We start from the raw sequence: 13,149 nt of genomic DNA, 5'->3' as shown, positions 1-13,149 counted from the left end.
AGATATAATACAAGGACATGGCAGATATAAAGTAATAATATATATAATGGGTCTGTTGTTGGCGGCGTTTTAGACAGATATAATACATGGACATGGCCGATGTATAGTAATATAGTATTATATCTGTCTAAAATGCCGCAAACTCCAGATATAATACATGGACTTGGCCGATAATAGAGAGATTATGTTTCTGTTGTTGGCGGCGTTTAAGACAAGATATAATACATGGACATGACCGATATAGTAATAAAAGATAAATGATGGTTCTGTTGTTGGCGGTGTTTTAGACAGATTTAATATATGGACATGGCCGATATATAGAAATAATAGATAAATGATAGTTCTGTCTAAAACGCCGCTTACAACAGATATAATACATGGACTTTGCCGATATATAGAAATAATAAATAAATAATGGCTCTGTTGTTGGTGGCGTTTTAGACAGATATAATACATGGACATGGCGATATATAGTAATATAGTATTATATCTGCCTAAAACGCTGCAAACAACAGAACCATCATCTCTTGTATTATTACTATATATCGGCCATGTCCATGTATTATATCTGTCTAAAACGCGGCAAACACCAGATATAATACATGGACTTGGCCGATAATAGAGAGAAGATGTTTCTGTTGTTGGCGGCGTTTTAGACAAGATACAATACATGGACATGACCGATATAGTAATAAAAGATCAATTATGGTTCTGTTATTGGCGGTGTTTTAGACAGATTTAATATATGGACATGGCCGATAAATAGTAATATACTATTAAATCTGTCTAAAATGCCGCAAATAACAGATATAATACATGGCCTTTGCCGATATATTGTAATAATAGATACATAATGGTTATGTTTTTGGCGGCGTTTTAGACAGATATAATACAAGGACATTGCAGATATAACGTAATAATATATATGATGGTTCTGTTGTTGGCGGCGTTTTAGACAGATTTAATACATGGACATGGCCGATATATAGTAATATAGTATTATATCTGTCTAAAATGCCGCAAACTCCAGATATAATACATGGACTTGGCCGATAATAGAGAGATTATGTTTCTGTTGTTGGCGGCGTTTAAGACAAGATATAATACATGGACATGACTGATATAGTAATAAAAGATAAATGATGGTTCTGTTGTTGGCGGTGTTTTAGACAGATTTAATATATGGACATGGCCGATATATAGAAATAATAGATAAATGATAGTTCTGTCTAAAACGCCGCTTACAACAGATATAATACATGGACTTTGCCGATATATAGAAATAATAGATAAATAATGCTTCTGTTGTTGGCGGCGTTTTAGACAGATATAATACATGGACATGGCCTATATATAGTAATATAGTATTATATCTGTCTAAAACTCCGCAAACAACAGAACCATCATCTCTCGTATTATTACTATATATCGGCCATGTCCATGTATTATATCTGTCTAAAACGCGGCAAACACCAGATATAATACATGGACTTGGCCGATAATAGAGAGATGATGTTTCTGTTGTTGGCGGCGTTTTAGACAAGATATAATACATGGACAAGACCGATATAGTTATAAAATATAAATGATGGTTCTGTTGTTGGCGGTGTTTTAGACAGATTTAATATATGGACATGGCCGATATATAGTAATATAGTATTTTATCTGTCTAAAACGTGGCAAACACCAGATATAATACATGGACTTGGCCGATAATAGAGAGATGATGTTTCTGTTGTTGGCGGACTTTTAGACAAGATATAATACATGGACATGACCGATATAGCAATAAAAGATAAATGATGGTTCTGTTGTTGGCGGTGTTTTAGACAGATTTAATATATGGACATGGCCGATATATAGTAATATAGTATTTTATCTGTCTAAAACGCGGCAAACACCAGATATAATACATGGACTTGGCCGATAATAGAGAGATTATGTTTCTGTTGTTGGCGGCGTTTAAGACAAGATATAATACATGGACATGACTGATATAGTAATAAAAGATAAATGATGGTTCTGTTGTTGGCGATGTTTTAGACAGATTTAATATATGGACATGGCCGATATATAGAAATAATAGATAAATGATAGTTCTGTCTAAAACGCCGCTTACAACAGATATAATACATGGACTTTGCCGATATATAGAAATAATAGATAAATAATGCTTCTGTTGTTGGCGGCGTTTTAGACAGATATAATACATGGACATGGCCTATATATAGTAATATAGTATTATATCTGTCTAAAACTCCGCAAACAACAGAACCATCATCTCTCGTATTATTACTATATATCGGCCATGTCCATGTATTATATCTGTCTAAAACGCGGCAAACACCAGATATAATACATGGACTTGGCCGATAATAGAGAGATGATGTTTCTGTTGTTGGCGGCGTTTTAGACAAGATATAATACATGGACAAGACCGATATAGTAATAAAAGATAAATGATGGTTCTGTTGTTGGCGGTGTTTTAGACAGATTTAATATATGGACATGGCCGATATATAGTAATATAGTATTTTATCTGTCTAAAACGTGGCAAACACCAGATATAATACATGGACTTGGCCGATAATAGAGAGATGATGTTTCTGTTGTTGGCGGACTTTTAGACAAGATATAATACATGGACATGACCGATATAGCAATAAAAGATAAATGATGGTTCTGTTGTTGGCGGTGTTTTAGACAGATTTAATATATGGACATGGCCGATATATAGTAATATAGTATTTTATCTGTCTAAAACGCGGCAAACACCAGATATAATACATGGACTTGGCCGATAATAGAGAGATTATGTTTCTGTTGTTGGCGGCGTTTAAGACAAGATATAATACATGGACATGACTGATATAGTAATAAAAGATAAATGATGGTTCTGTTGTTGGCAATGTTTTAGACAGATTTAATATATGGACATGGCCGATATATAGAAATAATAGATAAATGATAGTTCTGTCTAAAACGCCGCTTACAACAGATATAATACATGGACTTTGCCGATATATAGAAATAATAGATAAATAATGCTTCTGTTGTTGGCGGCGTTTTAGACAGATATAATACATGGACATGGCCTATATATAGTAATATAGTATTATATCTGTCTAAAACTCCGCAAACAACAGAACCATCATCTCTCGTATTATTACTATATATCGGCCATGTCCATGTATTATATCTGTCTAAAACGCGGCAAACACCAGATATAATACATGGACTTGGCCGATAATAGAGAGATGATGTTTCTGTTGTTGGCGGCGTTTTAGACAAGATATAATACATGGACAAGACCGATATAGTTATAAAAGATAAATGATGGTTCTGTTGTTGGCGGTGTTTTAGACAGATTTAATATATGGACATGGCCGATATATAGTAATATAGTATTTTATCTGTCTAAAACGTGGCAAACACCAGATATAATACATGGACTTGGCCGATAATAGAGAGATGATGTTTCTGTTGTTGGCGGACTTTTAGACAAGATATAATACATGGACATGACCGATATAGCAATAAAATATAAATGATGGTTCTGTTGTTGGCGGTGTTTTAGACAGATTTAATATATGGACATGGCCGATATATAGTAATATAGTATTTTATCTGTCTAAAACGCGGCAAACACCAGATATAATACATGGACTTGGCCGATAATAGAGAGATTATGTTTCTGTTGTTGGCGGCGTTTAAGACAAGATATAATACATGGACATGACTGATATAGTAATAAAAGATAAATGATGGTTCTGTTGTTGGCGATGTTTTAGACAGATTTAATATATGGACATGGCCAATATATAGAAATAATAGATAAATGATAGTTCTGTCTAAAACGCCGCTTACAACAGATATAATACATGGACTTTGCCGATATATAGAAATAATAGATAAATAATGCTTCTGTTGTTGGCGGCGTTTTAGACAGATATAATACATGGACATGGCCTATATATAGTAATATAGTATTATATCTGTCTAAAACTCCACAAACAACAGAACCATCATCTCTCGTATTATTACTATATATCGGCCATGTCCATGTATTATATCTGTCTAAAACGCGGCAAACACCAGATATAATACATGGACTTGGCCGATAATAGAGAGATGATGTTTCTGTTGTTGGCGGCGTTTTAGACAAGATATAATACATGGACAAGACCGATATAGTAATAAAAGATAAATGATGGTTCTGTTGTTGGCGGTGTTTTAGACAGATTTAATATATGGACATGGCCGATATATAGTAATATAGTATTTTATCTGTCTAAAACGTGGCAAACACCAGATATAATACATGGACTTGGCCGATAATAGAGAGATGATGTTTCTGTTGTTGGCGGACTTTTAGACAAGATATAATACATGGACATGACCGATATAGCAATAAAAGATAAATGATGGTTCTGTTGTTGGCGGTGTTTTAGACAGATTTAATATATGGACATGGCCGATATATAGTAATATAGTATTTTATCTGTCTAAAATGCGGCAAACACCAGATATAATACATGGACTTGGCCGATAATAGAGAGATTATGTTTCTGTTGTTGGCGGCGTTTAAGACAAGATATAATACATGGACATGACTGATATAGTAATAAAAGATAAATGATGGTTCTGTTGTTGGCGATGTTTTAGACAGATTTAATATATGGACATGGCCGATATATAGAAATAATAGATAAATGATAGTTCTGTCTAAAACGCCGCTTACAACAGATATAATACATGGACTTTGCCGATATATAGAAATAATAGATAAATAATGCTTCTGTTGTTGGCGGCGTTTTAGACAGATATAATACATGGACATGGCCTATATATAGTAATATAGTATTATATCTGTCTAAAACTCCGCAAACAACAGAACCATCATCTCTCGTATTATTACTATATATCGGCCATGGCCATGTATTATATCTGTCTAAAACGCGGCAAACACCAGATATAATACATGGACTTGGCCGATAATAGAGAGATGATGTTTCTGTTGTTGGCGGCGTTTTAGACAAGATATAATACATGGACAAGACCGATATAGTAATAAAAGATAAATGATGGTTCTGTTGTTGGCGGTGTTTTAGACAGATTTAATATATGGACATGGCCGATATATAGTAATATAGTATTTTATCTGTCTAAAACGTGGCAAACACCGGATATAATACATGGACTTGGCCGATAATAGAGAGATGATGTTTCTGTTGTTGGCGGACTTTTATACAAGATATAATACATGGACATGACCGATATAGCAATAAAAGATAAATGATGGTTCTGTTGTTGGCGGTGTTTTAGACAGATTTAATATATGGACATGGCCGATATATAGTAATATAGTATTTTATCTGTCTAAAACGCGGCAAACACCAGATATAATACATGGACTTGGCCGATAATAGAGAGATTATGTTTCTGTTGTTGGCGGCGTTTAAGACAAGATATAATACATGGACATGACCGATATAGTAATAAAAGATAAATGATGGTTCTTTTGTTGGCGGTGTTTTAGACAGAATTAATATATGGACATGGCCGATATAAAGAAAAATAGTATTTTATCTGTCTAAAACGTGGCAAACACCAGATATAATACATGGACTTGGCCGATAGTAGAGAGATGATGTTTCTGTTGATGGCGGCGTTTCAGACAGATATAATACATGGACATGGCCGATATATAGTAATATAGAATTATAACTGTCTTAAACGCCTGAAACAACAGAACCATTATCTCTCTATTATTACGATATATCGGCCATGTCCATGTATTATATCTGTCTAAAACGCCGCAAACACCAGATATAATACATGGACTTGGCCGTATATAGTAATAGAGAATTATATCTGTCTAAAACGTCGCTAACAACAGATATAATACATGGACTTTTCAAATATATAGAAATAATAGATAAATTATGGTTCTTTTGTTGGCGGCGTTTTAGACAGATATAATACATGGACATGCCCAATATATAGTAATATAGTATTATATGTCTAAAACGCCGCAAACAACAGAACCATCATCTCTTGTATTATTACTATATATCGGCCATGTCCATGTATTATATCTGTCTTAAACGCCGCAAACACCAGATATAATACATGGACTTGGTCGATAATAGAGAGATTATGTTTGTGTTATTGGCGGCGTATTAGACAAGATATAATACATGGACATGACCGATATAGTAATAAAAGATAAATGATGGTTCTGTTGTTGGCGGTGTTTTAGACAGATTTAATATATGGACATGGCCGATATATAGTAATATAGTATTTTATCTGTCTTAAACGCGGCAAACACCAGATATAATACATGGACTTGGCCGATAATAGAGAGATGATGTTTCTGTTGTTGGCGGACTTTTAGACAAGCTATAATACATGGACATGACCGATTTAGTAATTATAGATAAATAATGGTTCTGTTGTTGGCCGTGTTTTAGACAGATTTAATATATGGACTTGGCCGATATATAGAAATAACAGATAAATGATGGTTCTGTTGTTGGCGGCGTTTTAGACAGATTTAATATATGGACATGGCCGATATATAGTAATATAGTATTATAACTGTCTAAAACGCCTGAAACAACAGAACCATCATCTCTCTATTATTACTATATATCGGCCATGTCCATGTATTATATCTGTCTAAAACGCCGTAAACTCCAGATATAATACATGGACTTGGCCGATAACAGATAGATGATGTTTCTGTTGTAGGCGGCGTTTTAGACAAGATATAATACATGGACATGACCGATATAGTAATATAAGATATATGATAGTTCTGTTGTTGGCGGCGTTTTATACAGATATAATACATTGACATGGCCGTATATAGTAATATAGTATAATATCTGTCTAAAACGCCGCAAACACCAAATATAATACATGGACTTGGCCGATAATAGAGAGATGATGTTTCTGTTGTTGGCGGCGTTTTAGACAAGATATCATACATGGACATGACCGATATAGTAATAAAAGATAAATTATGGTTCTGTTGTTGGCGGCGTTTTAGACAGATTTAATATATGGACATGGCCGATAAATAGTAATATACTATTATATCTGTCTAAAACGCCGCAAACAACAGATATAATACATGGCCTTTGCTGATATATTGTAATAATAGATACATAATGGTTGTGTTGTTGGCGGCGTTTTAGACAGATATAATACATGGACATGGCCGATATATAGTAATATACTATTATATCTGTCTAAAACGCCGCTTACAACAGATATAATACATGGAATTTGCCGATATATAGAAATAATAGATAAATGATGGTTCTGTTGTTGGCGGCGTTTTAGACAGATATAATACATGGACATGGCCGATATATAGTAATATAGTATTATATTTGTCTAAAACGCCGCAAACAACAGAACCATCATCTCTTGTATTATTACTATATATTGGCCATGTCCATGTATTATATCTGTCTAAAACGCCGCAAACACCAGATATAATACATGGACTTGGCCGATAATAGAGAGAAGATGTTTCTGTTGTTGTTGGCGGCGTTTTAGACAAGAAATAATACATGGACATGACCGATATAGTGATATATGATGGTTCTGTTGTTGGCGGCGTTTTAGACAGATATAATACAAGGACTTGGCCGTTATATAGTAATAATAGAGAGATGAGGGTTCTGTTGTTGGCAGCGTTTTAGACAGATATAATACATTGACATGGCCGTATATAGTAATATAGTATCATATCTGTCTAAAACGCGGCAAACACCAAATATAATACATGGACTTGGCCGATAACAGAGAGATGATGTTTCTGTTATTGGCGGCGTTTCAGACAAGATATAATACATGGACATGACCGATATAGTAATAAAAGATAATTGATGGTTCTGTTGTTGGCGGTATTTTAGACAGACTTAATATTTGGACATGGCCAATATATAGTAATATAGTATTTTATCTGTCTAAAACGCGGCAAACACCAGATATAATACAAGGACTTGGCCGATAGTAGAGAGATGATGTTTCTGTTGTTGGAGGCGTTTTAGACAGATATAATACAAGGACATGGCAGATATATAGTAATAATAGATATATGATGGTTCTGTTGATGGCGGCGTTTTAGACAGATATAATACATGGACATGGCCGATAAATAGTAATATAGTATTATATCTGTCTGAAACGCCGCAAACAACAGATATAATACATGGACTTTGCCGATATATTGTAATAATAGATACATAATGGTTCTGTTTCGGCGGCGTTTTAGACAGGTATAATACATAGACATGGCCGATATATAGTAATATAGTATTATAACTGTCTAAAACGCCTGAAACAGAACCATCATCTCTCTATAATTACTATATATCGGCCATGTCCATGGATTATATCTGTCTAAAACACCGCAAACACCAGATATAATACATGGACTTGGCCGATAATAGAGAGATAATGTTTCCGTTGTTGGCGACGTTTTAGACATATAATACAAGGACATGGCCGTTATATAGTAATAATAGAGAGATGAGGGTTCTGTTGTTGGTGGCGTTTTAGACAGTTATAATACTATATTACTATATATCGGCCTTGTCCATGTATTATATCTGTCTAAAACGCTGCAAACACCAGATATAATACATGGACTTGGCCGTATATAGCAATATAGTATTATATCTGTCTAAAACACCGCTTACAACAGATATAATACATGGACTTTGCCGATATATAGAAATAATGGATAAATGATGGTTCTGTTGTTGGCGGCGTTTTAGACAGATATAATACATGGACATGGCCTATATATAGTAATATAGTATTATATCTGTCTAAAACTCCGCAAACAACAGAACCATCATCTCTCGTATTATTACTATATATCGGCCATGTCCATGTATTATATCTGTCTAAAACGCGGCAAACACCAGATATAATACATGGACTTGGCCGATAATAGAGAGATGATGTTTCTGTTGTTGGCGGCGTTTTAGACAAGATATAATACATGGACAAGACCGATATAGTTATAAAAGATAAATGATGGTTCTGTTGTTGGCGGTGTTTTAGACAGATTTAATATATGGACATGGCCGATATATAGTAATATAGTATTTTATCTGTCTCAAACGTGGCAAACACCAGATATAATACATGGACTTGGCCGATAATAGAGAGATGATGTTTCTGTTGTTGGCGGACTTTTAGACAAGATATAATACATGGACATGACCGATATAGCAATAAAAGATAAATGATGGTTCTGTTGTTGGCGGTGTTTTAGACAGATTTAATATATGGACATGGCCGATATATAGTAATATAGTATTTTATCTGTCTAAAACGCGGCAAACACCAGATATAATACATGGACTTGGCCGATAATAGAGAGATTATGTTTCTGTTGTTGGCGGCGTTTAAGACAAGATATAATACATGGACATGACTGATATAGTAATAAAAGATAAATGATGGTTCTGTTGTTGGCGATGTTTTAGACAGATTTAATATATGGACATGGCCGATATATAGAAATAATAGATAAATGATAGTTCTGTCTAAAACGCCGCTTACAACAGATATAATACATGGACTTTGCCGATATATAGAAATAATAGATAAATAATGCTTCTGTTGTTGGCGGCGTTTTAGACAGATATAATACATGGACATGGCCTATATATAGTAATATAGTATTATATCTGTCTAAAACTCCGCAAACAACAGAACCATCATCTCTCCTATTATTACTATATATCGGCCATGTCCATGTATTATATCTGTCTAAAACGCGGCAAACACCAGATATAATACATGGACTTGGCCGATAATAGAGAGATGATGTTTCTGTTGTTGGCGGCGTTTTAGACAAGATATAATACATGGACAAGACCGATATAGTAATAAAAGATAAATGATGGTTCTGTTGTTGGCGGTGTTTTAGACAGATTTAATATATGGACATGGCCGAAATATAGTAATATAGTATTTTATCTGTCTAAAACGTGGCAAACACCAGATATAATACATGGACTTGGCCGATAATAGAGAGATGATGTTTCTGTTGTTGGCGGACTTTTAGACAAGATATAATACATGGACATGACCGATATAGTAAGAAAAGATAAATGATGGTTCTTTTGTTGGCGGTGTTTTAGACAGAATTAATATATGGACATGGCCGATATAAAGAAAAATAGTATTTTATCTGTCTAAAACGTGGCAAACACCAGATATAATACATGGACTTGGCCGATAGTAGAGAGATGATGTTTCTGTTGATGGCGGCGTTTCAGACAGATATAATACATGGACATGGCCGATATATAGTAATATAGAATTATAACTGTCTTAAACGCCTGAAACAACAGAACCATTATCTCTCTATTATTACGATATATCGGCCATGTCCATGTATTATATCTGTCTAAAACGCCGCAAACACCAGATATAATACATGGACTTGGCCGTATATAGTAATAGAGAATTATATCTGTCTAAAACGTCGCTAACAACAGATATAATACATGGACTTTTCAAATATATAGAAATAATAGATAAATTATGGTTCTTTTGTTGGCGGCGTTTTAGACAGATATAATACATGGACATGCCCAATATATAGTAATATAGTATTATATGTCTAAAACGCCGCAAACAACAGAACCATCATCTCTTGTATTATTACTATATATCGGCCATGTCCATGTATTATATCTGTCTAAAACGCCGCAAACACCAGATATAATACATGGACTTGGTCGATAATAGAGAGATTATGTTTGTGTTATTGGCGGCGTTTTAGACAAGATATAATACATGGACATGACCGATATAGTAATAAAAGATAAATGATGGTTCTGTTGTTGGCGGTGTTTTAGACAGATTTAATATATGGACATGGCCGATATATAGTAATATAGTATTTTATCTGTCTTAAACGCGGCAAACACCAGATATAATACATGGACTTGGCCGATAATAGAGAGATGATGTTTCTGTTGTTGGCGGACTTTTAGACAAGCTATAATACATGGACATGACCGATTTAGTAATTATAGATAAATAATGGTTCTGTTGTTGGCCGTGTTTTAGACAGATTTAATATATGGACTTGGCCGATATATAGAAATAATAGATAAATGATGGTTCTGTTGTTGGCGGCGTTTTAGACAGATTTAATATATGGACATGGCCGATATATAGTAATATAGTATTATAACTGTCTAAAACGCCTGAAACAACAGAACCATCATCTCTCTATTATTACTATATATCGGCCATGTCCATGTATTATATCTGTCTAAAACGCCGTAAACTCCAGATATAATACATGGACTTGGCCGATAACAGAGAGATGATGTTTCTGTTGTAGGCGGCGTTTTAGACAAGATATAATACATGGACATGACCGATATAGTAATATAAGATATATGATAGTTCTGTTGTTGGCGGCGTTTTATACAGATATAATACATTGACATGGCCGTATATAGTAATATAGTATAATATCTGTCTAAAACGCCGCAAACACCAAATATAATACATGGACTTGGCCGATAATAGAGAGATGATGTTTCTGTTGTTGGCGGCGTTTTAGACAAGATATCATACATGGACATGACCGATATAGTAATAAAAGATAAATTATGGTTCTGTTGTTGGCGGCGTTTTAGACAGATTTAATATATGGACATGGCCGATAAATAGTAATATACTATTACATCTGTCTAAAACGCCGCAAACAACAGATATAATACATGGCCTTTGCTGATATATTGTAATAATAGATACATAATGGTTGTGTTGTTGGCGGCGTTTTAGACAGATATAATACATGGACATGGCCGATATATAGTAATATACTATTATATCTGTCTAAAACGCCGCTTACAACAGATATAATACATGGAATTTGCCGATATATAGAAATAATAGATAAATGATGGTTCTGTTGTTGGCGGCGTTTTAGACAGATATAATACATGGACATGGCCGATATATAGTAATATAGTATTATATTTGTCTAAAACGCCGCAAACAACAGAACCATCATCTCTTGTATTATTACTATATATTGGCCATGTCCATGTATTATATCTGTCTAAAACGCCGCAAACACCAGATATAATACATGGACTTGGCCGATAATAGAGAGAAGATGTTTCTGTTGTTGTTGGCGGCGTTTTAGACAAGAAATAATACATGGACATGACCGATATAGTGATATATGATGGTTCTGTTGTTGGCGGCGTTTTAGACAGATATAATACAAGGACTTGGCCGTTATATAGTAATAATAGAGAGATGAGGGTTCTGTTGTTGGCAGCGTTTTAGACAGATATAATACATTGACATGGCCGTATATAGTAATATAGTATCATATCTGTCTAAAACGCGGCAAACACCAAATATAATACATGGACTTGGCCGATAACAGAGAGATGATGTTTCTGTTATTGGCGGCGTTTCAGACAAGATATAATACATGGACATGACCGATATAGTAATAAAAGATAATTGATGGTTCTGTTGTTGGCGGTATTTTAGACAGACTTAATATTTGGACATGGCCAATATATAGTAATATAGTATTTTATCTGTCTAAAACGCGGCAAACACCAGATATAATACAAGGACTTGGCCGATAGTAGAGAGATGATGTTTCTGTTGTTGGAGGCGTTTTAGACAGATATAATACAAGGACATGGCAGATATATAGTAATAATAGATATATGATGGTTCTGTTGATGGCGGCGTTTTAGACAGATATAATACATGGACATGGCCGATAAATAGTAATATAGTATTATATCTGTCTGAAACGCCGCAAACAACAGATATAATACATGGACTTTGCCGATATATTGTAATAATAGATACATAATGGTTCTGTTTCGGCGGCGTTTTAGACAGGTATAATACATAGACATGGCCGATATATAGTAATATAGTATTATAACTGTCTAAAACGCCTGAAACAGAACCATCATCTCTCTATAATTACTATATATCGGCCATGTCCATGGATTATATCTGTCTAAAACACCGCAAACACCAGATATAATACATGGACTTGGCCGATAATAGAGAGATAATGTTTCCGTTGTTGGCGACGTTTTAGACATA

This window comes from Petromyzon marinus, chromosome 12 (assembly GCF_048934315.1).
Source record: "Petromyzon marinus isolate PM22_M1 ecotype Great Lakes invasive population chromosome 12, UKy_Petmar_22M1.pri1.0, whole genome shotgun sequence".
NCBI classification, from domain to species: Eukaryota; Metazoa; Chordata; class Hyperoartia; order Petromyzontiformes; family Petromyzontidae; genus Petromyzon; species Petromyzon marinus.
Note: the sequence above shows the minus strand (reverse complement) of the source record.